General features: G+C 41.1%; 1 protein-coding gene across 1 annotated transcript in view; it reads left to right on the top strand.

The window, feature by feature from the left end:
• Window positions 1-25,872, top strand: part of AFAP1L2 (actin filament associated protein 1 like 2) — a 90,480-nt gene that overhangs the window by 1,592 nt on the left and 63,016 nt on the right. The window lies entirely within an intron of this gene.

Genomic DNA, 25,872 nt, shown 5'->3' with positions numbered 1-25,872 from the left:
TGTAATAATCCTGGATATTGGGCTCCTTCATTTTTGTGTGTGTGTGTGTGTGTGTGTGTGTGTGTGTGTGTGTGAGAGAGAGAGAGAGAGAGAGAGAGAGAGAGAGAGAGAGAGAGAGAGAGAGAGAGAGTGGTGTGTGATCATGAATGAAAGTGAATTAGCTATCTAGCCCACTGGGGTGTCCTTGCCCACTATAGCAGCCACACCCACTATTGGCACCCTGCCCCCAGCCTTGCCTAAAGTCCTTCGGTTTAAATAGGTTCTCTACCTCTATGTATTGCACACTATTTTCCCCAAAATTAAACTTAACAAAATGCAATCTATTTTTTTGGTATTTTGCAAAAAATAAAATAAAAATGGGGGGGGGATGGGAAAGTTGTTAGTGAAACTTTCTTCACTGGAAAGAAGAACCTTGCAAGATTATTTTGATGTCAGTTGAAATATGCCAAAAATGCGCTTTTCCAGCATTCAGCCTTGCGCTTGAACATATATACATATACATACCTATACAAACACACACCTGCCCGCTTACTTAACAAGTAGGTTGTAGGACCAGTTTTCAGGGTGATCTGGCAATGGCAGTATAAATTAGGGCCTGAAAATCTGGCTCTCTGCATTTACAACTCTAACATGAGAAACAAGCTATCTTCAGCACTCTAATCCTAGGCTGCTCTCCTGTGTTTCTCCTTCCAAGGCAAATAATCAGTCAGCCCTTCCAAGGAGCAATTTAGGTGGAATCTGAACATATAATTGTTCAAGAAAATCTCTCACATTCTGAAACTAGTTCTTGCAAGTACTGTGGGATTATGATGCAATCCTCTTCTCATTTACCCCTCATTTACATGCTGTAAGTGTCAGAGTAAGTCACTGTTTTTCAGTGTTGTTGAAACTTTGGACTGTTTCCAAACAAATGGTTGTAAGTCGAGGACTACCTGTAGTTTCCAATGTTGCAGAACATTATCAGTTGAGGCTGCCCCTTACAAGCTGTGGACTAAAAGCGATTGTGGTCCAGCTGTCACCTTCAGAGTCTGGAATTGCTGCTTCATTCATATATACCTCGGTTCAGCCAGCTGACCCCATCGCTGGCCATAGGGGGCGAACAACTGTCCCCTGTGGAGCGGGCGCGCAATTTGGGCGTCCTCCTTGATGCCCGGCTGTCAATGGAGGACCATGTGGCAGCCGTGGCAAGGGGGGCGTTCCACCAGGTTCGCCTGGTGCGCCAATTGCGCCCCCTACTGGACCGGAGTGCCCTGCGCACGGTCACTCATGCGCTGGTGACGTCTCGCCTGGACTACTGCAATGCCCTCTACATGGGGCTTCCCTTGGGACGCATCCGGAGACTGCAGCTAGTTCAGAACGCAGCCGCGCGGGTTATTATGGGAAGTACACGTTACTCCCACGTAACACCTCTCCTGCGCGAGCTGCACTGGCTACCTGTGGCCTTTCGGGTGCGTTTCAAGGTATTGATCACCATCTTTAAAGCGCTCCATGGCAGAGGACCTAGTTATCTGCAGGATCGCATCCTTCCACATACGTCCCTGCGACCTATCCGCTCACACAGGGAGGGGCTCCTCCTGGTGCCGTCTGCTAGGCAATGCCAGCGGGCGACACCTAGGAGTAGATCCTTCTCTGTGATGGGCCCAACCCTCTGGAATGACCTCCCCCCAGACATTCGAACTACCACCGACCTCCGTTCCTTCCGGCAAAAGTTAAAGACTCACCTGTTTCAATCAGCTGGCCTGGCACTTTCTTAGTTTTACCTCCCAGGGATTTATTTTATTTTAGGGTTTGGGGTTTTAATTGTGATGTTTTTAGGATTAGAATTATTTATTTCTTAGTACAGCCTATCTCCCCTCCAAATGTATCTTAAATGTAGCTTAAATGTATTTAATTTTATGACTGGTTTTATTGTATTGACTGTACACCGCCCCGAGTCCCTTTTTGGGAGAGGGGCGGTCTAAAAATCTAAGAAATAAATAAAATAAATAAAATATACACCTGTCCTGAGTAGATTGCTGTCCCCAAGTTAGTCTCTTCAAGGCTATCTCCCAAAGGACATATTGAGATTAGCCACCGTGGCAGTGGTGGGTTGCTCCTGGTTTGGCCAAATCGGTAATGAAATTCAGGCCTGGGTCGCAGAACTGGCAGTGACCAAGCCTGCCATGCCCTCAAACTGATTCCTTCGCCACCGCTGATGTCACCGCCATTTTCGTTTTTAGTGACTGCGCATGTGCAGTTCACTTTAAATTGTTCTGTGCATGCATGAAGAACAATTTACATTGAACAATGCATGCATGCATGGGGGTTGCGAACCGGTAGTAAAATTGGCAGCAATCCACTCCTGCACTGTGGACATGTTACAATGGATTGCATTGCACATAGTCTCAGAAGACAGGTTGCTAGCTGTAGATGAGAAGTTGTGTTGGCTTCTTCTGGAGAAGGCAAGCAGTGGTAGGGACCCGTCGCGGTGCTTGAGAGAGAGGCAAATCTCAAATGTCAAAGCAGGGTGCGTGGGAAAATCCTTTTGCCTTTCTGTAAACGTCAATGTTATAAGATTCGTGCAGCTGGATGTCTTAAGGATGGCATTGACTTTCTGCTTTGAAACAGAATCTTTGCTTTCCCTGGGCAGGGAAATGCAGCGCCTGACAAAATGGAAAGCACTTTTTTCTTCCCATTTGTATAAATTCCACAGTAACAGATCTTTCTCCTCTGATGTGTGATGACTTCCTGGCTAGTTTGTGGATTTCTTGGAAGCATCCTGCTGACTGTGCCAACACAAAATGGTGCATTTCATTTATTAATTAAATAACCCACCACTTGGGCTTTCTTTGCTTTCTTGCCGCTTTTATCATCCCTTAAAAATGGAATTGATCCTCAACCTGGAATTTGGTCCTTAGCCCTTTTTTCTATTCAATAAGTTGCTTTGTATTTTAATATTTTAAGAAAGAGAAGTTGTGAGAATCATGCTGCAACCTTTTTTAAATGCTATTTTCTGGCAATGTTCTAAAAGGTTTACATTCTTTTGCTGAGAAATCTTACCAGTTTCTGAGAGTTTTGCAGCATGATTTGTTCGTTCGTTCATTCATCCATTCATTCATAAATATGCAAACTCTATCTTGTGAGTACATAGGATTGCAATATTAATTTATGTTCTGTCATATCTGCCTTAATAAATAAGTGAATTTAATTTATTTACAAATTTAATTTTTAAAAACAGAATAATTACTACCACATTGCCTGATAATTTTCAATACTGTCACAAGCCAACTGTTTTTTTGGACTTGTTTGCAGAGAGGTAACAATGCAGGGATGGCTGGACATCTTAGCTGCTATTTGGCTGTGTGGCTACTTTAATTAGATTGTAGTGATGTTTAAAAAAAAGTTTGTGTCTTAATGTATTGTTATGCAGCCTTGCCCAATCAGGATGGGGCATGCTGGGAACTCAAATCAGGACATAATTTTTAACTGATTGGAAGCTGATGTAATTCTACTGCTGCACAGAGTGGGCTTAGAATGATTCCTGTGGATTCATTAGAATTCTTCCTTTAATTTTCTCATAATTGCCTGTGCTTTGAGGCTGAATTCTCTCACAAGTTTCTGCTTGGTCCATTCTGATGAAAACATTGGTTTCAATATACATCTGCTATTATCATTTCAAAAATATGCTGCTTTTCAGAACATTTGTGTGGTAATCTGAGAGGTGTCCTGAGTTTATCGATAGCTGAAAACAGGAATACTTGATCAAGTATGACATAATATTTGAGCAATGCTAAATAGGCCTACTACTTCTTGGATGTGCAATGAGATATTGTCATGTGCAATGAGATATTGTCATGTCCGACCCGCCGACCTTTCTAATTGACAAGCTCAGCATCTTAGCCACGGACCCACTGCGTTAAAATGTACAACCCCAATATTTTAAATAATGAAACGGCCTTTTTAGTATGACACCTGGTTTGAGAGCTCACGATGATTTTGTCAGTTAAAAATGTATTTTTCAGAAAGAATGACTAGCAAGAGAGAGAAATTATTGCAACAGTATGTTAATTCTACCATCATTCAAAACAACTTTTCAATATTTGGCTAAACATGTGAATATAGGAAATGTACTGACTTGCTTCAATAGGATCCAGTCTTTTTGTGAAGAAATAGGCTGAACATAAGATGCTGCATGCAAGGATTTGCATGTAGAAACTTGTATCCTAAATGTATAATTAGAACAATTAAAATTAATGGCACTCATTACATTTTTCAGGGCAAAGGATGGACTGGCTAAACTGCAGGTGGTTATTATCAAAACTGACAGTGCTATCTATTAAGAGACAATATCTGCCAAACAGAAACCAACCCAGTTGCTATATACAGCTGGAAGTGCTGAATACTAAATTATTAGCTGCTGACAACACTTTTTCTATATGGAGAAATATTGCAGGTTTTACTTGCTAGATAGAAATATTTGGGTGAAGTGAATGAACAATTAATCACAGTATATAGATGCTTTGTGAACCTATGTCCAGGAAAATTATTGCTTGATATACAGTGTTGAATTCTGTAATATAATATAATATAATAAATAAATGAAGTAGCTTGTAGCCAATTATGTGATACAAACAAAATGATGATTATTAACTAGGCAAGTCCTAGGTGGGATATGTGTCTTCTAGATGTTGCTGGACCACACTTTCAATTGCTTTAGCCAGTATGAGAGAGATAATGAAACTTGTAATTCGAACAGATTCTGAAGGCCACAGATTCCCCATTCATGTTTTAAAGGATTATCTGTTCAGGATATCAAGACTAGAAAATGTAAGAACGTGAGCATCAATTCTAGTGTCCAGGAATGTTAAAACCATTTGCATCTAAATCAGCCATTGTGGATTTCATTCTGTTACCTGGGAATGGATGTTGTTGCATCTTATTTAAATCTGTGTATTGTTTACTCTTTCTATTGCTTACCTACTTTCCTTATTAGAATTCCCTGTTTTCACTGTAGAATATTGCTTGATATATATACACATATGGATTATATATCAATATAGTACTAGGGATGAATTGCAGGACTTCAAAATTTTAGGTGCTTAGAGACTTTTGTGTCCTTGATTATTTTGTTAAAAAATGTTATATGGTTGAAAATAAGTACATGTGAGTTAAGGGGGACAAGGTAAGTAGAGAGTTAAACCAAGTCTCCCTGGACCCACTGCTAGAAAAGAGCAATATTTTCACTGGAATAAGCACTTTTGGGAATATGTAAATTCTAGCCATGCAAAGTAAGTACAGTATATTGAAAGACTAAACATGCTTTGGTGGAGAAGGGGAGACAGTAGGAATGCCTGGAATCTCGAAAGCATGTGGGACAAGAAAGAAAGAAAGAAAGAGTGTGCTCTAACTTAAGGAGGAAACTGGATGATTAATTTCAAGTATCCAGAATACGTTATGCAAATTGACCTTTTATGCACTTAGTTTGGAATGATCATAGCCCATAGAAAAACTGTAGGATTGATGAAGTGAATTGAACTGTAAATATACTAAATTTGCATCTGTGAATAATTGTTCTTCATCATTACAGTCAAAATAATGTTTGGCAAGAATAGAAACATGGCAACATAAATGACATCATCATCATCATCATCAATTGTGGGCAACAGAATCTATTCCAAGGCAAGATTATTCTGTTCTCATCTGTTTCTCCTTTTTCCTCCACTCTTTCTAGGAAAACCTGCTTCAAAGACAACTGGGCACCTCAGGTTCTACTTTGATCTTTAATCAGCCTAAACCATGCAATGATGTTTCCCAGCCTTGGCAATTTTAAGAATTTCCCAACCAGCATGTTTAAAGTTGTTGAAACCTAGAAACATTGCCACATAACAAAGCCTTATAACATTTTGTGTGAGGGGATGCTTTTCTTCTGTTCTTTGAATCCTATTCTAGATGTCCAATCGATTTCCTTTTATTTATTTTATTTATTATTTTATTCTTATGTATTAGAGCAGCGGTGTCAAAATCAATTTCATTGAGGGCCACATCAGAGTTGTGTTTAACTTGGGGGGGCGGGGTGTCAGGTGGATATGGCCAGGGTGGGAAGGACCAGCTCAATGTTGCAGCCTTCCCAAACTTTGTTTTTGCTGGCAGAGGCACTGCGGGCTGGTCCTTCACTGTTTTCAGGGCGCCCTATTTTTACAGGACATCATTTTAAAATACATAACACCTTGATAACCTTGGATTCAAGAGACGAAACCTACTTTGAAAACAGTTTCAAAGCTTGATCCAATAGCTAAACTAATTTAATTTTCATTCTTTCTGTTTTTCCATGAAAGTAGTAAATACAATTTCTGAGATCGCCAGTTGTCAGATGTGGTAGCCTTTGGGTAGGGTTACAAAATCTAGGCTGGAAAAAATTGGAGAACCCTTGATGACTGCCAATTGTTACAGAAAACTAATTCCTTGCTACTGCCCAATTGTGTTCTATAATTTGCATAGTTTGGTAAGGCAACCTTATTTCAGAACAGTTGTTGCTTTAAAAACACAGGAACATAAGCATAAGTTATGGGAAAGCATTTCAGTGTACGAAAAGTAGGTGACTGTTGTAAACAGTAGATAACTCTTGCAAATCACCCAGTGAATGTCTCTAATTGAAGGTGAACTGGAATCTACACCCCTTTATTTCTGAAGTACTGTTGGCTCTCTATCAGTAAATACATTTTGAAGAATATCAAGGAAGCATGGAAAAAAGCAAGGATTGATATCTATTTTAAAAAAGTTTGTTTTAAAAAGTAGTACTTCCTTGCTATCTTTGTAAGCGAAAAGGTCATCAGTAACAGCAAGAAGTCACTAGTTTCTGACTATGGATATAAATGACAAAGTCTCTCCTATTCCCTCAAAGTGGCACAAACTTTTGTTCGTATACTTTATGAAAAACGCTGAGCATTTTTTAGATAACCGAAAGAAAATAAGAACAGTTGAATTCATGATTGATTCGGCATAGAAAAAAATTGGCTGCATTATGATCCCTGTTGCAGATTGCAAATTGTGCCTGCATAGCCTGCACACCTCCTTTAGTGGAAACTGAGAATAGCATACAATCTTGGAGTCCTAATTTTAAATGTTAGATTACCACAATCTTCCCTCTCCTAAATGAAAATTGCAGCATTGTACATGCCAGGCAGATTCGGTTGGCTAATACTGATATGACATGTTAGTAGATTTTTGAAGTATGTTTGAGGGGGAGGGGACATAGAATGCCAAATAGCATCTGCTTTTATTGTGTTGAAATAATTGCCAAGAAGAGAACTTGCGGGCTCACTACTGCCTGTGAAGTTAATGTGTTTATTTCCTGTGCTAACCTTACTGTATTAGAATAGAGCAGAGCAGAGCAGAACAGAACAGAATTCTTTATTGGCCACGTGTGATTGGATACCCAAGGAATTTGTCTCCAGTGAATAAACTGTCAGTGTACATGCAAGTAACAAGTGATAAATCATGATCATAAAATACAATCATAAGGTACAACACTCAGTGATAATTGTAGGATACTAAATAAAAGCAATCAACATAAGTCATAATGGTATATTAAGTAAAAGCAATCAACATAATTCATGCAAACAACAAAGTTATAGTCAGTTTCTAAAGGAATAGGTAATAGGAAAAATGCAAAGAATAGTAGCAATATAGTCCTACTATATGGTTTGACATTCTAGGGCACAGGTGTCAAACTCGCCCCATCATGTTGCTATCACATGATGTTTTGTGACATTTTTCCCGTTCGTAGAGCTGGGGTGGCTGTGGTCTCCGCTGCCAGTTTGACACCACTGAACATACAGTGTTGTGGGAATTAGTTAATAATAATAATAAATAAATTTGAATTTATTAGCCGCTCCCTTTCCAGGCAGGACTCGGGGCGGCGTACAATGGGCATATAGGACATAGAAACATGTGTACAAACACATAAACACATAAACATACAAAAATACAAAGACACACATGCACGGAGGAGGTAACCAATTACAACCTTTAGACAGTTAAAATCCCCATTAAAATACCCCAATTGTAAAAGACCCAATGTACAAATTAAAATTTAAAATTTAAAAAGACAGTCAGGAGGAGTGAGAAAAATTACGGTTGAGCCAGGCCAGATAATTGAAAGAGGTGGGTCTTCAGCTGTACACGGAAGGAGCGGAGGTCGGAAGTAATCCTGATGTCACGGGGGAGGTCATTCCACAGGGCTGGGCCCATCACAGAGAAGGCTCTGCTCCTGGGTGTCGCCCCCCGACACTGTTTGGCGGACGGCACCCGGAGAAGTCCCTCTCTGTGTGAGCGAATTGGTCGCAGGGATGTGTGGGGCAGGATGCGATCCTGCATGTAACTAGGCCCTGTGCCATGAAGCGCTTTAAAGATCATAATCAAAACCTTGAAACGCACTCGGTAGACCACAGGAAGCCAGTGCAGCTCGCGCAGGAGAGGTGTTACAGGGGAGTATCTAGTCCTCCCCATAATCACCCGCGCGGCCGCGTTCTGGACCAACTGCAGTCTCCGAGTGCATCTCAAGGGAAGCCCCATGTAGAGAGCATTGCAGTAGTCCAGGCGAGACGTCACTAGCGCATGGGTGACTGTGCGTAGGGCATCCCGGTCCAATAAGGGGCGCAATTGGCGCATCAGGCGGACCTGATGGAACGCCCCCCTTGCCACGGCTGTTACATGGTCATCCATGGACAGCTGGGCATCTAGGAGGACGCCCAAATTGCGCACCTGTTCCATGGGGGCTAGTTGCACGCCCCCGATGGCCAGAGATGGAAGCACCTGGTTGAACTGGGAGGCCGGAAGCCACAGCCACTCCGTCTTGGAAGGGTTGAGTTTTAGTCGGTTGCCATCCATCCAGACCCGTACGGCCTCCAAACACCGGGACATCATTTCGACGGCCTCATTGGGGTGGTTCGGGGTGGAAATGTATAGCTGAGTATCATCAGCATACAGATGGTATCCCACCCCAAAACCACGGATGATCTCGCCCAGCGGTTTCATGTATGTGTTGAACAGGAGAGGCGAGAGCACCGATCCCTGTGGCACTCCACATGTGAGTGGCCTCCGGGTCGATCTCTGTTCCCCTGCCAACACACGTTGCGTCCGGTCAGAGAGGTAGGAGCCAAACCACCGTAAAACGGTGCCCCTGACTCCCAGCCCCTCTAGCCGGTGCAACAGGATACCATGGTCGATGGTATCGAACGCCGCCGAGAGATCTAATAGGACCAGGATAGAGGAACAACCCCTATCTCTGGCCCTCCAGAGATCATCAACCAATGCGACCAAGGCCGTCTCGGTGCTGTGCCCGGGACGGAAGCCGGACTGGCGCGGGTCTAGATAATCATTTTCCTCCAGGTGACGTGGGAACTGCTGTACCACCACACTCTCTACAACCTTCGCTAAGAAAGGAAGGTTGGAGACTGGACGATAATTGACTAGGTCCATTGGGTCCAGGGAAGGCTTCTTGAGCAGGGGCCTCACCACCGCCTCTTTCAAGGCGGCCGGTAGAGACCCCTCACCCAACGAGGCGTTCACTAGGCCCAGGAGCCAGTCGCGCGTAACCTCCCAGGATGCCAGTACAAGCCAGGAGGGACACGGGTCCAATAAACATGTGGTGGGTCGTAGACGTCCACGCAACCTGTCCAAATCCTCGATGGCAACCGAGTCAAACTCCTCCCAAAGCGGTCCCTCAAGACTCGCCACGGGCGTCTCTACTGAACTACTGAAAGGGGCCCATCCCATCCGGATTTGAGCGACTTTGTCCTGTAGATATTTCCCAAACTCCTCTGCTCTGCCCTGTAAAGGGGCTTCCCGCGGTCTCTCAAACAAGAGGGAGCGAGTCACCCGAAACAGGGCGGCAGGGCGGTTATCTGCGGACGCAATAAGAGCGGCGCAATGTTGACGTTTGGCCGCTCTTAATGCCACGAGGTACGTCCTCAAATAGGCTCGTGCCTGTGCTCGGTCGAATTCGGAACGGGAGGATCTCCAACGACTCTCTAGGCGTCTCTTGTGGCGTTTCATCACCCTTAGCTCCTCGGTAAACCAAGGGGCCAGGGTGGTTCGTCGCCGCAGGAGAGGCCGCAAAGGCGCCACCCGGTCTAGGGCCCCGGTAGTCGCACTATTCCATGCGTCTACCAGGTCCTCCACTCGGGGGCGGGTCAGGTCCACAGGAGGTGGCCCAAGCTCCGTCTGGAACCTATCTGGTTCCATCAGGCGCTTGGGGCGGAACCATCTAATACCTTCCAGTTCCGCCTCCTCGCAGCAGGGGGTAGCACCAGGGAAGTCCAGCCGGAGAAGTGAGTGATCCGACCATGACAGGGGAATAATGGTAGGATCCCCTATTCCCAGATCACTCATCCACTGGCCAGAGACAAAGACAAGGTCCAGCGTGTGGCCTCCCTCGTGAGTAGGGCCCTGAATTAACTGGGTCAGGTCCATGGCTGTCATGGAAGCCATGAACTCCCGAACCCCCTCAGACGCTTCTCCCAACGACGGCAGATTAAAATCCCCCATCACTAAAAGTTTGGGGGTCTCAACCGCCACCGATGAGATCAGCTCGAGGAGTTCAGGCAGGGCCGCTGACGAATAGCGAGGAGCCAGGTATACTATCAGCAGGCCCAACTGCCTCCCTGGGCCCCATCTCACGACAAGGGACTCACACCCGGATGTCTGTGGCACGGTGAACTCTCTCGGCTCTAAGTCTTCCCGGATAATCACTGCTACCCCGCCGCCCCTTCCCTGGGCCCGAGGCTGGTGAAATGCTCGATAACCTGGCGGGCACATTTCCACGAGGGGTAGACCTCCCTCGTGGCCCAACCAGGTCTCGGTTATTCCTGCGAGGTCCGGCTCCCCCTCCTTGTTTAGCAGAGTGATGGCATGGGGAATAAACTGTACTTGTGTCTAGTTGTCTTGGCATTTATAATACATAGGTTTATAACACATCACACATACAGTGGAAAATGGCTCATTCTCTCTCCCCCCCCCCCCCCCATGCTGAGTTGATGGTCAGTCCGCACAAATGGAAATGAAGAACTGATATAAATTAAAAGACAATTGGACTCATTTTCTGTTGCCATAAAATGGATATACCTTTTCTTTAGCAGCCTGGTGAATAAAAAGAAAGAGGAAGGAAGGAACCACCCAGGGATAAAGCTGTACTCCCCAAAGCTGGATAATTTACTCAAAATTTGGTAAAAAAAATTCTTTGGGTAATGACTCACAATCAGTTACTCAATCACAACAGGAACATTTAAGTGGACTTAAAGCATTATATCTCGATTGGGTAAAAGTGACTCTGATAAAGTCTGCTCTGTTCTGTTTTCTATTGCTGTGTTGGTTGAGTCTGATATTGCAAATTGTAGATGAAAAGAGCTGGTTGAGATATTAAATAGGTATATGCATTTGATCCATGGATGTCAGGATATCTTACTACTTGCATCTGGTAAACAAAAGAAAACCCAGTTTGTCAAGCAGACAGTTTTATACAATAGTCCAAAATGCAGATCACAAGTGAAGTCTGTTCAACTGTGTATCACGTACAACCCACTTTCATAATTTCCTCCCTGACTGGATTACAAAACAGTGCATTCAGGAAGTTATTTTGAAATGAAATGTTTTCACACAGTTGGTATTTTTCTCATATGCCATTTTTTCTGCTCAGTATTAAGGGCTATATTTTTGTTATCTCACTTTCACTTTCCAGTTATATAATAGGATTTTGAAGTGTTTGAAAAAATCTTAGAAGTTTGAAGATATTGTCAATATTATCCCCCAAAATGTCCTTCTTTTTAGAATGAGGAATTCTCCAGGAACCTTATTTTCTCAGGTTGAAAGAAAAATTTGGAAGCAGCCCTCCATGCCGAGGATAGGAGATTTTCTGGTTTATATGAACTAAAATATAATGCAATAGCACCAGAAAGAAGTAAATTACATTTACTCGGAGAGTGATGTCTTCGAATAAAGAGGTTTAGTGCAATAGGAGATTTCTTCATCAATCATTTTTTGGTTTAAGTTTTATTGTCAGAGCCATTGGCATACAAAAGCTAATTTAAGGTGTAAAAGACCAGAACCATCTGCTGAATTGCAGCATAAAAGATTTATTCAAGCCTACGCATAAGAATCTAGTGAACTTAGAGTGATCAGGACTCTAAGTTAATGGCATGCTTAACTCCTCTCCCACCTCTGTCTATTATTCTAACAATATTTTAATCTGCATCCTCTTCCTCAAGACTGCAGGTAGTTTAAGATACCTGGTAACAGGCTGTCAGGGACAGGTATTCCAATCATACAATAATTAGCTGTGTTTTCCTTACCAATATAATTTTCTGTCTTACATGTCTTTGGATAACTCCATAAATCTATGGGCCATTGCTTTTTTCTAGGATCTTTCTGGTTATTCTTATATTTTACATATTATTAAATTGTAGACATTTTTAATATGCAGAAAGTGAGCTGCAAAGATTGCATTTCCACTAAAATTAATATCTTGCTATTGGAAATTAAGATTTCCATTTTAGTTATGCATAACCCAGACAATGAGCAGTTTGTTATATTGATACTAGGTGTACTTCTTTCCAGCACCACCTTTGTTGGTAAATATAGCAATAAGACTTAGGCTTATATATTGCTCCAAAGTGCTATTACATCGCCCTCTGAGCAGCTTACCGTGTCATCACCACTTTGCTCCCAACAGTCTGGGTCCTCATTTCACCGACCTTGGAAGGATGGAAGGCTGAGTTAACCTTTAGCCAGTCAGGATTGAACTCCTGGCTATGGGCAGAGTTAGACTGCAATACTACGTTCTAACCACTGCATCTCTAGGGCTCTTTGTATCCATAGTAATGTACATCCTGTGTTAGAATATGTAAGGATAATATATATCCAGTGCCAGAATACCGTACATTTATTCCCCAAAACATGCCTATATACTATGTGAGGATAAGGGTCACTATGGGATCACCAAAATTGATGGAAGAGCCACTCTTTCTGGAAGGTCTGCAAGAATGGGGACAACCTTACCTAAGGGAAATGATATTCCAGAGAGTAGGAGCTACAGCCAAAAATGCATTGGTCCTGCAAGATGGAGCTTCTAAGAAGCCAGAACCCACAGCATATACCTTTTGCTTGACCTGATGTAGATGTGATGTAGAAGAGGTGATCTCAAAGATAATCTGGTCTCTTGCCATGCAAGGCTTTAATGATCAAAATGAGCACTTTGAATTGCACCAAAAAGCAAAAAAGCAAGCACAACACAATAGAGATGTAACATTCTAGGCCCGTGATGGCAAACCTATAGCACATGTGCCACAGGTGGCATGCAGAGCCCTCTCTGCAGGCACGTGAGCGTTGCTCCAGCTCAGCTCCACTGCGCATGCGCGTAGTGCAGCTGGTTTTTGAGTCTTTGACGCTCATGCCTGGAGGGCAGGGTGCATGCGGGAGATGCGTGTGCATGCACAGGGGGTGGGGGTGGGTTGCGTGAGCATGTGCATGTAGGGGCGGGAGTACATGTGGGAGTACATGTGGGTGTGCACGCATGCGTGGGGCAAGGGGAGTGTGGGGGGCCCCTTGGATTCCATTGGCTCTTATCTAAATCCTGGCATGTGCTGTTACTGTGCACAAGCACTAGTAGCAGTAAATTAGTTTAGCTGATTTAGCGGACCTGATATTTTTCAGGACACCTTGTCAGGAGACCTTATTAATAAATATTCAGCTTAAGCTTATTGTACAATAAATATTTTAATGTGATTTTCAGGAACCAAAATTTCCATTGCTAAGCTAGATGGTTGTTGAATGAAATATGCCTGATTTTATAATGTTTTTATTTTTTGCTGTGGTTGTTAAGTTAATTACTGCATTTATTAAGTGACATGTGGTCATTAGGCAAATCTATCTCCCTCCCCCCCCCTTGCTTAATGGAAGCTAGGTGGGAAGGACACGAATGGCAATTACATGATCCTGGGAGACTGTAATCATCATAAATTTATGCCACTTTTCCAAGCATAAAAATGTTGATTATGTGACTGTGGAGATGCTCCGATGGTCATAAGTGCAAAGACCAGTTGTAAGTCATTTTTTCCCCAGTGCTTGTAACTTTGCTTGGTTGCTAAATGAATGGTTGAAAGTCAAGGCCTACCTGTAATCCTGATATAAAAGAATGTATATGACAAGAAAACAGATCATCGACAGAACCAGAGAACAAACAAGAACTGTTAACATAGATGTCTTTTGGGAATCTTTCTTTAATCCCTTCTCATTTCTGCCCCTCTTCCAGAATAGATCAAGAGGAAACTCAACTGCACCTTTGAAAGTGAGCAATCTCTTATAGTGCAAAAGCTATGGCTGTAGTAGACAGAGTAAAAAAGGATTAGTGAAGGAAAAGGACATGTGCCAGGGAGAGAGGGTTGGGTGGGGGGAGTTAAGGACATAATATCCTCTATACGGGGAGTGGGATGAGAATATTTGGGGTGATGTAATCCTGAAAGGGGAGAAATATGTTCATGGTTGAATAAGGAAAAGAATGAGGTTCTTTTCCTTATCTCTGCCTTATCTTTGAGCATTGGGATTATTTCAGGAGGGAAAAAGTAATCTAAGATAGTTTTTATTTCTTTGTAATAGCTGCTTTGGTAGCTGCCACACCGTTATTTTATGATATACTTGCAATACTGTCTCAATGTTGTGCCTACCAGATGACTGCAGCATCATTCATTCATTCAATCAATCATTCAATTTGCATATTGTCCATCTCTCTCCCAAGCCCATCTGGTGCACTATGTTAGCCAAAACATACAGTACTTCCCTGAATATAAATTCCAATAAGTTCTAGGAAATGTTTTAACAGAGAATGAATTCAGTATTTCAACACTTCCAGGTTAAAGTAAGATAAATTCTTCACAATCAGGCCAAATCAAATGTATGAATAAATGATGCATCCTTTAATATTTAGTTCAGTTGTAATTGGAACCCTGGAATGGATGTACATTCACGGTGCCCCTCTCCTCTTGTATATATTTATTGTTGATATAATGGTGCTGAACCCTGCACTTAAAAATTACTGCAGGATTTCCAAAGTAAATATAATATTTGATTTAATAGGTAGCATAATAAATATAATATGAAGGTTCCATTACATATTTGCAATAATGTATACATTTGTATTATGCTGCATATATTTTATATTATTTTAGTTGAAAATCTGCACTAAGAGGTTTCTGTATGCTTTTTAAAATAAATGTAAATTAGACGAAAACTTTTCAGATGATACTCAGCCTGCTAGTGCTTAGACTATTATAGAGTTTGATATGACAATTGCAGTTAGTTTGCTAAAATAGATTAAACTTACCCACTAAGCCATTGCTAACTGAGTAATTCACAGTCAGACACATAATACAATTATTAATGCACAGTTATTGTTTTTACAAAATGTCATTTACAATAAACCTGTATTAAGGCTCATAGAATTCTAAATGTGCATAGGAGAACGGTTTCAATTTTTGTACTTTTATATCAATTCTTTTTTCCCCCTTTCCTTCTTTGATGCTGTGTTAGGTTACACTGTTGTTCCAGATGTTCTTTTCTCTCCAGTGTTCTCTTTTACCTTTTATGGCAGACATGCTCTGATGACTGTATAAATCAAAGAACAATAATATGCTTTTTCTGACCTGTAGCTCAAATCACTGTGAGATGGGTAATAAGAAATCATGAATAATTTGCTTTAGGATAATATTTTCTCCTTTTGTTACCCAATCATATTACTCATGTTGATGAAACAAAATGTGCAAAATTTGAAAGACTGCTTAACAAGAATATGTTTTTGATCCAACACCCATTTACCCCAATCAATTGTCCATTTCATACAAGTTCTTTAATGCAATATAGATAAAGCAAACTAATTTCATTAAGCTTATTAAGTTGTTTTTTTTTTTTTTTTTGCAAATTGCTGGTACTTTGTTTTTTGAAATTCTTCATGGCAAATACACTTTTAAGAGCTAGGAGAGACTTCCATGCAGATATTTGGCCAAATGCTTGGATTTTGTCATTAAATGTTATTCCCATGCTTGCCTGAGTTTTTGTTGGCCTCTCACTCTTTGAAACATATGTTTTTGTTTCCATCAAAAAGTATAACTAATTTATTGGCCAGAATATAGGATAGTTTCCCCAAGTCCAGTACCCTCCAGCTGTTTGGGAATAGCTCTTTGTTGAATTTCTAGCCGGTAGGTCTTTGACTTTTCTGGCTGGGAATTCTGAGGGTTATGAGGTCCAACAGATCTGAAAATAACAGAATGGGAAAAGATGATCTCGAGTGAATGCCGACAAAGCCCATATTTGTCCTCATAGCTTTTTAGAAAGAAACAGCAGCTCAACTTCAAGATTGTTATCATCCAGAAGCTTTATAGTTATGCTAACTATGAGCAGTCAAATTTGCTCTCTGGAAAATTAAGGAGCATCCTTTTTGAAACATTTCCCATGCCATTCCCTTCTTCTGCAGGCTGTGACACCTTTGGCATGCTGGTTTTTCCATCTGTTGCTCTCTCTCCTATCATTCCAGTAGTGGGTTTCAAAAAAATTTAGAACCTCTTCTGTAGGTATGGCCTGCTTTGTGGGAGTGGCTTTCCGGTCATGTGACTGGGTGGGCGTGGCCAACTTGTAAAATGTGGTGAAACTCACTTAACAACGCTCTTGCTTAGCAACCAAAATGTTGGCTCAGAAACTCTGGCATTTGAAGCACGCAAGTCTTAAAGCTGTCAAGTTACAAGACCCTTGTACCCCTAACCTTTAGGAAAAAAACCAGGGGTGTTCAAACTTGACAGCTTTAAGACTTGTGGACTTCCAACTCCCAGAATTCCTCCTCTAGACATGTTGGCTCAAGAACTCTGGCATTGAAGTGTGCAAGTCTTAAAGCTGTCAAGTTACAAGACCATTGCATCCCTAACACTTTAGAAAAAAAAAGCCAGGAGTGTTCAAACTTGACAACTTTAAGACTTGTGGACTTCAACTCCCAGAATTCCTCCTCTCGCTCTTCATCTTGATGATGTGCGGACAGGTGGGGGGAGGGATCTGGAACCAGTTCTAAATGGCACTGTAGATTTGTGGAAGGGGTTAGAACTGGCAGGAACCCACCCCTGTATCATTCCCACACATCATTACACTTCAATGAGTAAGAAAGGTGGCATAAATATACATAAGCAGTGCATTTATGCATATCTGGTGTGATTACTCATAGAAGTCAAGGCCCAATACATTAGGTTTCTAGATGATCTTCTTAGAAGATTTATTTATTTAATTAGTACAATTATTAATATTTCAGATTTCAAAGAAGCTGTGCTTTCAAAACAGCTTTTAAGCATAATAATAGTAACTGTAATAAAGAGAAAAATGGCTGGATAGTGGACATTGCAGTGCCTTGGAGACAGTAGAATAGAAGAGAAAGAACTGGATAACATCACAAGAAGGCCTCCAAATAGAAGTAGAATTATTTTGGTGTAAGAAAGCAGATATAGTCGTGATAGGCACCTTGGATGCAATCACAAAACAACTGGAGCAAACTCAGCACCAATCAATTGCAAAAGGCAGCTTTACTGCTAGTCCTTCACTTACAACAGCTTGCTTAGTGACCATTCGAAGTTTAAATGGCATTGAACAAAGTGACTTATGACTATTTTTCACACTTAATGACTGCTGCAGCATCCCCATGGTCAAGTGATTTACATTCACATACTTGGCAACCAACTCACGTTTAAGGCGGTTGCAGTGCCCTGAAGTCATGGGATCCCCTTTAGTGACCTTCTGACAAGCAAAGTCAATGAGGAAACCAGGTTCACTTAAGAACTGTGTTGCTAATTTAAGAACTGCAAGAATTCACTTAACAAACATGGCAAGAAAAGTCGTAACATGGGGCAAAATCCACATAACAAATTTCTCACTTATCCACATTAATGTTAGGCTCAATTGTAAGTTGAAAACTACTGCTCTTGGAACAGCTTACATCCTGCAACAATACCTTTAATATTATTGAACAGCCTCTGCCTATCTGAGGTCCTTGTAAAGTTGACAGAGGGAGAGAAATTCAGTTTAAACGTCTGCCACCAATTAGCAATAGCAAGAGGATTTAGACTTATATACCGCTTCACAGTGCTTTACAGCCCTCTCTAAGCAATTTACAGAGTCAGCATGTTGCCCCCAACAATCTGGGTCCTCATTTTACCCACCTTGGAAGGCTGAGTCAGCCTTGAGCCTGGTGCGATTTGATCTGCCAAACTGCTGGCAGACGGTGATCAGCAGGAGTAGCCTGCAGTACTGCACTCTAACCACTGTGCCACTGCGGCTCTTATTAATATTTACAAGATATAAGAAATTAATAATCAATACATATCTAGGATCTTTCCAATAGGGAGAGAAAAATCTGGCTGAGCTGATTTTAAGACAAATGAGGCTTGCACTTTTTGTTGTTGTTGTTGCTTCAGACAGATTTCTCACATGGCAATTGGTAGTAATGGCCTTGGGAGAGAGGGAGGGGTCCAGTTACAGGAGTTATCTGTGATTTATTCCTCCCTGCAGAATAAAACAAAAATGCAGACATAGTTAATATATCAGCAAGTTGAATATTAAAACAATTCTCTCAGAAATGGGCTTGTAACTGAATTATATCTGAAAACTTTTGTCTATTTAGAAGATTACATTGTCTGTTGAACAAACCATTACAGATGCATACATAGTGCCAAACTAGAAATCATATTTTGCAAAAATTCTTTATGGATTAGTATGATGTATTAAACCTGAAGATTTCTAAACCACTCTTTATAGCTTTTAAAGATTGCTCACGACCTCTGCAGATGCCATATACTAAATAACTAAAGATTGACCAAGGAGAGATTCAACCTAGAAATAAGGAGGAACTTTCTGACAGTGAGAACAATCAACTAAAACCTTTAAGGTCTTTCCAACTCTGTTAACCTATTATCTGTTAACTAATCATGGTTAAAATAGACACTATGTCTTATATATAAACTACTGTATTTTTTGGAGTATAAGACGCACCGGGGTATAAGACGCACCAAGGTTTTGAAGAGGCAAATTTTAAAAAAAGTAGGCAGGTAGATAGAGGACAGAGAGGGAGAGAAAGAGAGAGAAATACAGTAGGTAGGTAGGTAGGGAGAGAGAGAGTAGTTAGGAAGGAAGGTAGATAAAGGGAGAGAGGGAGAGAGATAAATATAGAGAGAAAAATACAGTAGACAGGGAGAGAGAGAGAGAGAGAGAATAGGTAGGTTGGTAGTTAGAGGGGTAGAGGGAGAGAAATAGAGAGAGAGAGAGAAATACAGTGGATAGATAGGAGAGAGAGAGAGTAGGTAGGTAGGTAAGTACATAGCAGATAGAGGGGGGAGAGAGATAAATGCAGTAGATAGGTAGGGAGAGAGAGAGGGTAGGTAGGTAGGTAGGTAGGTAGGTAGATAGAGGGAGGGAGAGAGAGAGAGAAAGAGAGAGAGAGAGAGAGAGAGAGACAGAGGAGAGGAGAGAAATACAGTAGGTAGGTAGGGAGAGAGAGTAGGTAGGTAGGTAAATGTTTCCAGGTGTATTTATCCATGTGCTGGAGAAGGAAATCACTGACAATCTGCAGCACCTAAGATTTTGTTTCTGCTGGCACAGCACTTGATCAATATAATTCTCATCAATCAGTTAAAGAACTTTCCGAAAGGAAAAAAAAAGTTTTTGCACTCTGCAAACCTCCCCAAAACGGCCCATTTTTCACGAAAATGGACCCAGATTTTTTTTAAAAAGGCATGAATAGCCTTGGGGGGGGGGGCTTGCAGAGTGCTCCGGCAGGGGGGTATGAGCAAATAAATGGCCCGTTTTTCACAAAAACGGGCCTGTTTTTTGTCAAAATAATTGCATGCATAGCCTTATGGGGTCTTATAGAGTGCTTCTGGGGGGGGGGCAAATATGAGCAAAAAACACCCCATTTTTTGCTCATTTATGCCTCCCCCAGCCCCCAGGAGCTCTCTGAAAGCCTCCATAAGACAATGCACAGCCATTTTGGTGAAGGGGGTGGGACTTCAGGAGGCAAAAAATGCTGTATTCGATGTATAAGATGCACTCAGATTTTTGAGGAAAAAAGGTGCGTCTTATACTCCGAAAAATACGGTAAATCAATGTTCATTGAGTCAAATGCAATTTCTGTTCTAAACCTTTTTTTTTATTCCAGACCCACCCATTTTTGGGTGTATTGCCCCAGTATACCATGGGAATGTGATGTGCAATCCTCAGTTCAAATATATACGTGTCCTAACATTTAAAAATAAAGTAGGAAAAAAATAATTGGCCCAGTAACCATAAAAAAGGCCCATTTAATGATAGATTAAGGGAAGTATTTATTACACATCAAAAATATTTAAGTAACACTTACAGCTTGCTTACAACTCCCTTTTGCCTAAGACCACAGAGAAAAATTTGATTAAGCAAGATATGGTGATTACTCAAAGTGGATTTTTTTTATTAGGCTAGATGTAAAATGCAAATATCTTGTAAATAGTCCAGCTTTTTTTATTCACACAGTTCTAACAAAAGAATATCCCAGCCCACTCAATGGCTGACATTCCTGGGAGATTCTAAACCTGAATCAAAGCCAATTTGTCTACTACTCTGCATGAACCATGCACTCTGCACTTGCATTAGAGATGATAGTTCAACTAAAACCATACTTTTTGTGCATACATCCATCCATATTCATCATATTTTCCATATTGAGTAAGCAATACTATAGAAATAGAAAGCTAAAAAGAAGTTAAGTGGATGAGATCAAAAGAACAAAAACGGATATAGTGAAATCTAGCTTTTACCAATGCCAACAAGTATCTCTCTCCATACTTTTATAATATTGTAAACATCCCTGTTTCAATGATTTCCATTTACTTCCTAATCCATTGTCCTTTGTTCTTTATACTTCTCAGTGTTTTCTTTTATTCATCAATTCCATCCAAACACAATGTTTTTAGTCTTCTTTATTTATTTGAATTATAAAGCCACTGTATAAAGTGTGTGACTCAGGGAAGTTTACATAATCAGTACCAGTAATAAAACAATAGAAACCACAAAACAAATATAGAAAATTGGTGCAATAAAACCCACAGGTGTTGGGGAAAAAGACCCTCATTCAATGAGTAACATCATTACTAGACACAATGTCTCAGGAAAAATGAAAACAGGTCTTTAATGTCTTCTAAAAAGCAGGTGGGATTGGAGCTAACTTAATCTCGGAGCAGATGCTGTTCCATAGGATAGAAGCAGGAACAGAGAAGGTGTGTTTCCTGAGTCCCAACAGACTCACTTAAATTTAACTGGAGGTAGATGCTCCTACAAGTAACCGTATGCCATGAAGAGCTTTGTAGTTAAGACCTAACACTTTGAAGTATATCTAGAAATGCACTGGTAATCAGTGCTCATACTACAAGTAATCCTCAATTTACAACCACAATTGAGCCCAAAATTTATGTTGCTAAGTGAGAAATTTATTAAGTGAGTTTTGCCCCATTTTACAACTTTTCTTGCCACATTTGTTAAGTGAATCACCTCAGTTGTTAAATTGGTAGCACAATTGTTAAGTGGATCTGGTTTCCCTATTGACTTTGCTTGTCAAAAGATGACAAAAGAGGATCACATTATCCTGGGACACTGTAACCATCATAAATGTGAGCCAGTTGTCAAGCATCCAAATGTAAATCACGTGACCATGGGGATGCTGCAATGGTCATAAGTGTGAAAACTTTTAGTGCCATTATAACTTCAAATGATCACTAAGCAAACTGTTGTAAGTTGAGGACTACCTGTATAGATGTATTACATAGGCCAGTGATGGTGAACCTATGGCAGGTGGCACGTGGAGCCATTTGTCAGGGCATGTAGTTGAGTTCACCCTTTTCACCCTCCCCAGGCTCCAGAGGCTTTATAGGAGCCTGGGGAGGGCGAAAAAAGCCTCCACCCCCGGAGGCCCTCCGGAGGCTTCATGAGCTTCCCTGAAGTCTTCGAACGCAAAAAAACGGCCCTACGGGCAAACCGGAAGTTCAGGAACGGACTTCGGGTTTGCTCAGAGGGTTGTTTTGACTGCTTCGGAGCCTTCAGAGAAGCCTCCTGAAGGTCCCTGAAGCCTTGGAGGGCTTCTGGAGGGGCAGGGGAGGGTGTTTTCACCCTCTCCATACTCCTATAAAGCCTCTGGAGCCTGGGGAGGGCGAAAAAAGCATGCAAAAATGGGGGGGCACCTGTAGTGCGCGCATGTGCACTGGGGGGATCGCACATTGCATTATGAGTGCGGCACGCCTGCACACGACCCCCCTGCGCTCCCCCACTTATGGCACACAAGCCAAAAAAGGTTCGCCATCGCTGATATAGGCAAATAGAAGTATATCCATGATCATCTTCACTGATCCATTCTGGACCTGCTAAAACTTCTGAATGGTCACCAAGGATAGTTCTGTGTAGAGTACTTTGTACTTATCCAAACAAGAGGTGACTAAAACATGAAAATGCTCTTCAATCCATTAGTGGGAATAAAATGACACAAGATGAAGCTCTGCAAAGATCTGCCAAGCCATGGTTGCTACTGCTCTTTGAGCAGGAGGAACACTACAAATCAATCTAGAACCAAAGTGCAAAATGCTTGTCCCATAATCCACAGATACTTGGTACAATTGCTGAATCTCAAGCTTTTCTCCATCATCCATACTCCTATTACTTCCAGACATCTGACAGAACTGTGACAGTATTGCTTGCAAGGCCCAAGGCTGACAGTACAATCAATATCATCAGCATGCTGATAGTATCAAACAAATTTGAAAAGATTTGTGTTCTTGCTTGATATCTTACACAACAACTCTGAAACCTCATGAGATGCTTTGGGAGAATGCCAAACAGTTATGATTTTACCATTCTGATGAAAACCTCAAGATTGAGATTGCTGAAATTTCACAAAATACTAATCTGACTTTCTAGATAATTTTTTATGGGTCAGGATATCTACCATTTAAGCAGATTTCAGACTTCTGGACTAGTATATCTTTATTTAAAAAATACGAAAGTGATAGAAAGATGAATTCAATAAAATAAAATAAAACTTCAACCTCATGTTGTTGAAGTTTAACTGCATTGTTTGGACTAGTTTATTCCTAAAGTTTACTTGCGTTTTTGGCTCAATTCTAAGTGCCCCAATCATAAGTGAACTGTTTTTAAAAAACAGTTTTTAAAAAAGAGAATACTTTGGTCTCCTGTTTGTCCTTCACGTGTTTTCAACGACTTTCACATTTTCAGATCATAGTTGGGAGTCCTGTTTGGTAGCTACTGTTTGTGACTTGTAAATGTAATTTCCTTTGAAAAATGCTCCCTTTCAAAGTCTTGGCAGAACACAAGGGCAGAAGAGTAAATAATATTTTAGCAAGGGTTAAAAGTTCATTTTCATTTCAAAACAAGTACCATATTCTCCAAGGCCAACGAATGATGAGCACCTGAATTGAGATTTCAGCAACATTTTTGGTTGAAAAACATAGTTATCTTCCTTGGTGTGGAGTTGGTTAATTAGACCCATGCTAATTGCATGGAACAATTTTAAACTTGTATGATTAGAGTACTTTCATATCTAACCCCTGTATTCTAACCCAAGGAGAAAAAATAGTGTTTAAGTGTGAAGCACACAACTCTACTACTATTGCCAACTATTTTGACTACATAACTATAATAATGGTCTTCGCTTAATGACTATTCATTCAGTGACTATTAATGGTTATGGCAGCATTGAATAAATGGTAGTTATGCCTGATCCCTGAAACTACAGCCTTGGCAACACCCCTGCAGTCATATGATCAAAACTGGGCACTTAACATCCTGCCTATACTTATAACCTTTCTCTTAAACGAGGGGTGTCCAAACTTGGGAACTTTAAGACTTGTGGACTTCAACTCCCAGAATTCCCCAGCCTTCCCAAGTTTGGACACTCCTGTCCTAAACTATCTCCCTTCCATATATCTCTCTGTTGCACTGCCCTACACTCTGCTGCCCGTGCTCTGTTGGCTCTGCCCCTTTGTCCTCTGCTTATCCTGGCCCTCCTGCCATCACCAGATGACCTTCTTTGTCTTTTTCTTCCCACTACTAATGATGTGTGCATGGCTGGGAGAAGGCAAGCCTAGGTCTTCTTCCCAAGGCCACATGCAGCCTTGACCAAAACTTGTGTGTGCTTTCTCGCAAGGCTTTGGAACTCTTTGACGACTGCACGTAATTTGGGCAAGGAGCAATTGCATGCGTCTCCTGGCAAGGTTTTGGAGCCTTCTATAGCCTCACAAGAAAGTCTCGTGTGAGTCATATAAAAGGCCTCATGCGGCCTTGGGAAGAAGGCCTGGAGTGGCCAGTAACTTTCTTGTGAAAGGTCAGGCTAGGTGTGCCTCGTCACTAGCAGGAGGAAGAAGATGGTGAAAATCAGCTGCGGGTAGTAGATTGCAGCATGGCAGGACAAGCAGAAGACAGGGCAAATGGAGTTCAAGACAAGTGCAGAGTGAGTACAAGGCAGGTCCAGCTAAGGCAGCAAAGTACAGGATAGCCAAAATGGCACAGTTGTATGTGTATGTGGAGCAAATTGCAGAAGAGGCAGCCCCTTACTTTATAAAGGCTTAGAACGGGGAGAGAGTTGGGAATGACTTGGATTGGGATGGGCCTGCCAATGGGATTCAGTTGGCAAGAACAACAGGAACTGCTAAAATTGCCATTGCTAAACAATGTGGTCACAAGATTTTACACTTTGCAACTGCATCAACTTAGCAATGGCAATCCAGTCCCAAAACGTCTGGAACTTGACGATTACAGTATCTATAATACATATGTCAGGGTTAATGACATGATGCCTATATGCAAATACTTTAAGAATTTGAAAGTAGGATACAGTATGTCATTGCTACCATTATTTTAAAGATAGTACAAAATGAGGATAGTAGAATATTTCTCTGAAATGTAGTGGAATAATTTAGACAATGATGTTGCACATCATACTGAAAGAGTATGCAGGCTAACAGAAAATTTAATTCTATTATTATTCTGCCAAAAACTGTTGAAAGTTGCTTTTACGAGAAATAGTTAAGCTAGTTTTGGCCTCATCTTTAGATATGTTGGCCTTCATACTACTTGGAGACGTGTCTAACATATCTGGAGAGCATCAGGAAAATAGAGGTTGACCTAGAGATTTTTCACTGATAGAAATAAATTATGGCTAAGTCCCTAAAATTAGCAAAAAGGCACAAAGTTTTTTAAATACTTATGTCTTAAGGCTGAGGTCAAATGTAGGAATGAAGTATGTAAGAAGTTTGTCAAAAAGCATATGCTTGAAGTTTAAAATGCATGTCTAGTCCTGAATATTTGTTCTAAATGTCTATTGGCAATAATGATCTAAAACAATAGATATGTTTGACTTTAATTAGTGAGATGAAAAAAATGAACAAGTAATCCAATTGAAGCTTAAATCTTTACCCTTGGATAGTCTGCGAACAACTGGTTGCTATGTATGGGATTCACTGGTACTTTAAACAAAGAGAACTAGCAATCTTCCCTGTGGAAGCCGAATAAAGAATTCCTCATGCAAGGAAACAATGATTCTTCTGAGAAGCCTTCATAATATGACAATGGTGCCTGTCAGTTTGCTAGTAAGAAAGGATGCCATTGATTCTGAAATCTTAGCATGCAAAATGCCAGCCTTTAAACGTAATTGGAAGGAATGGTCACATTTCAAAGTGGAATATGTGAGTGGGTTAGCGGCAATCAAATACAGAAGGCAGATCACACAAAAAATTAAAGAATATATAAGATGAATAATAAATTTACTGTCTCTCCATATGTATG

The sequence above is a fragment of the Natrix helvetica genome (genome assembly GCF_964273705.1).
Source record: "Natrix helvetica genome assembly, chromosome: 5".
In the NCBI taxonomy this organism is placed as follows: domain Eukaryota; kingdom Metazoa; phylum Chordata; class Lepidosauria; order Squamata; family Natricidae; genus Natrix; species Natrix helvetica.
The sequence above is the reverse complement of the archived record's forward strand: the minus strand, read 5'-3'. Positions and strand labels throughout refer to the sequence as shown.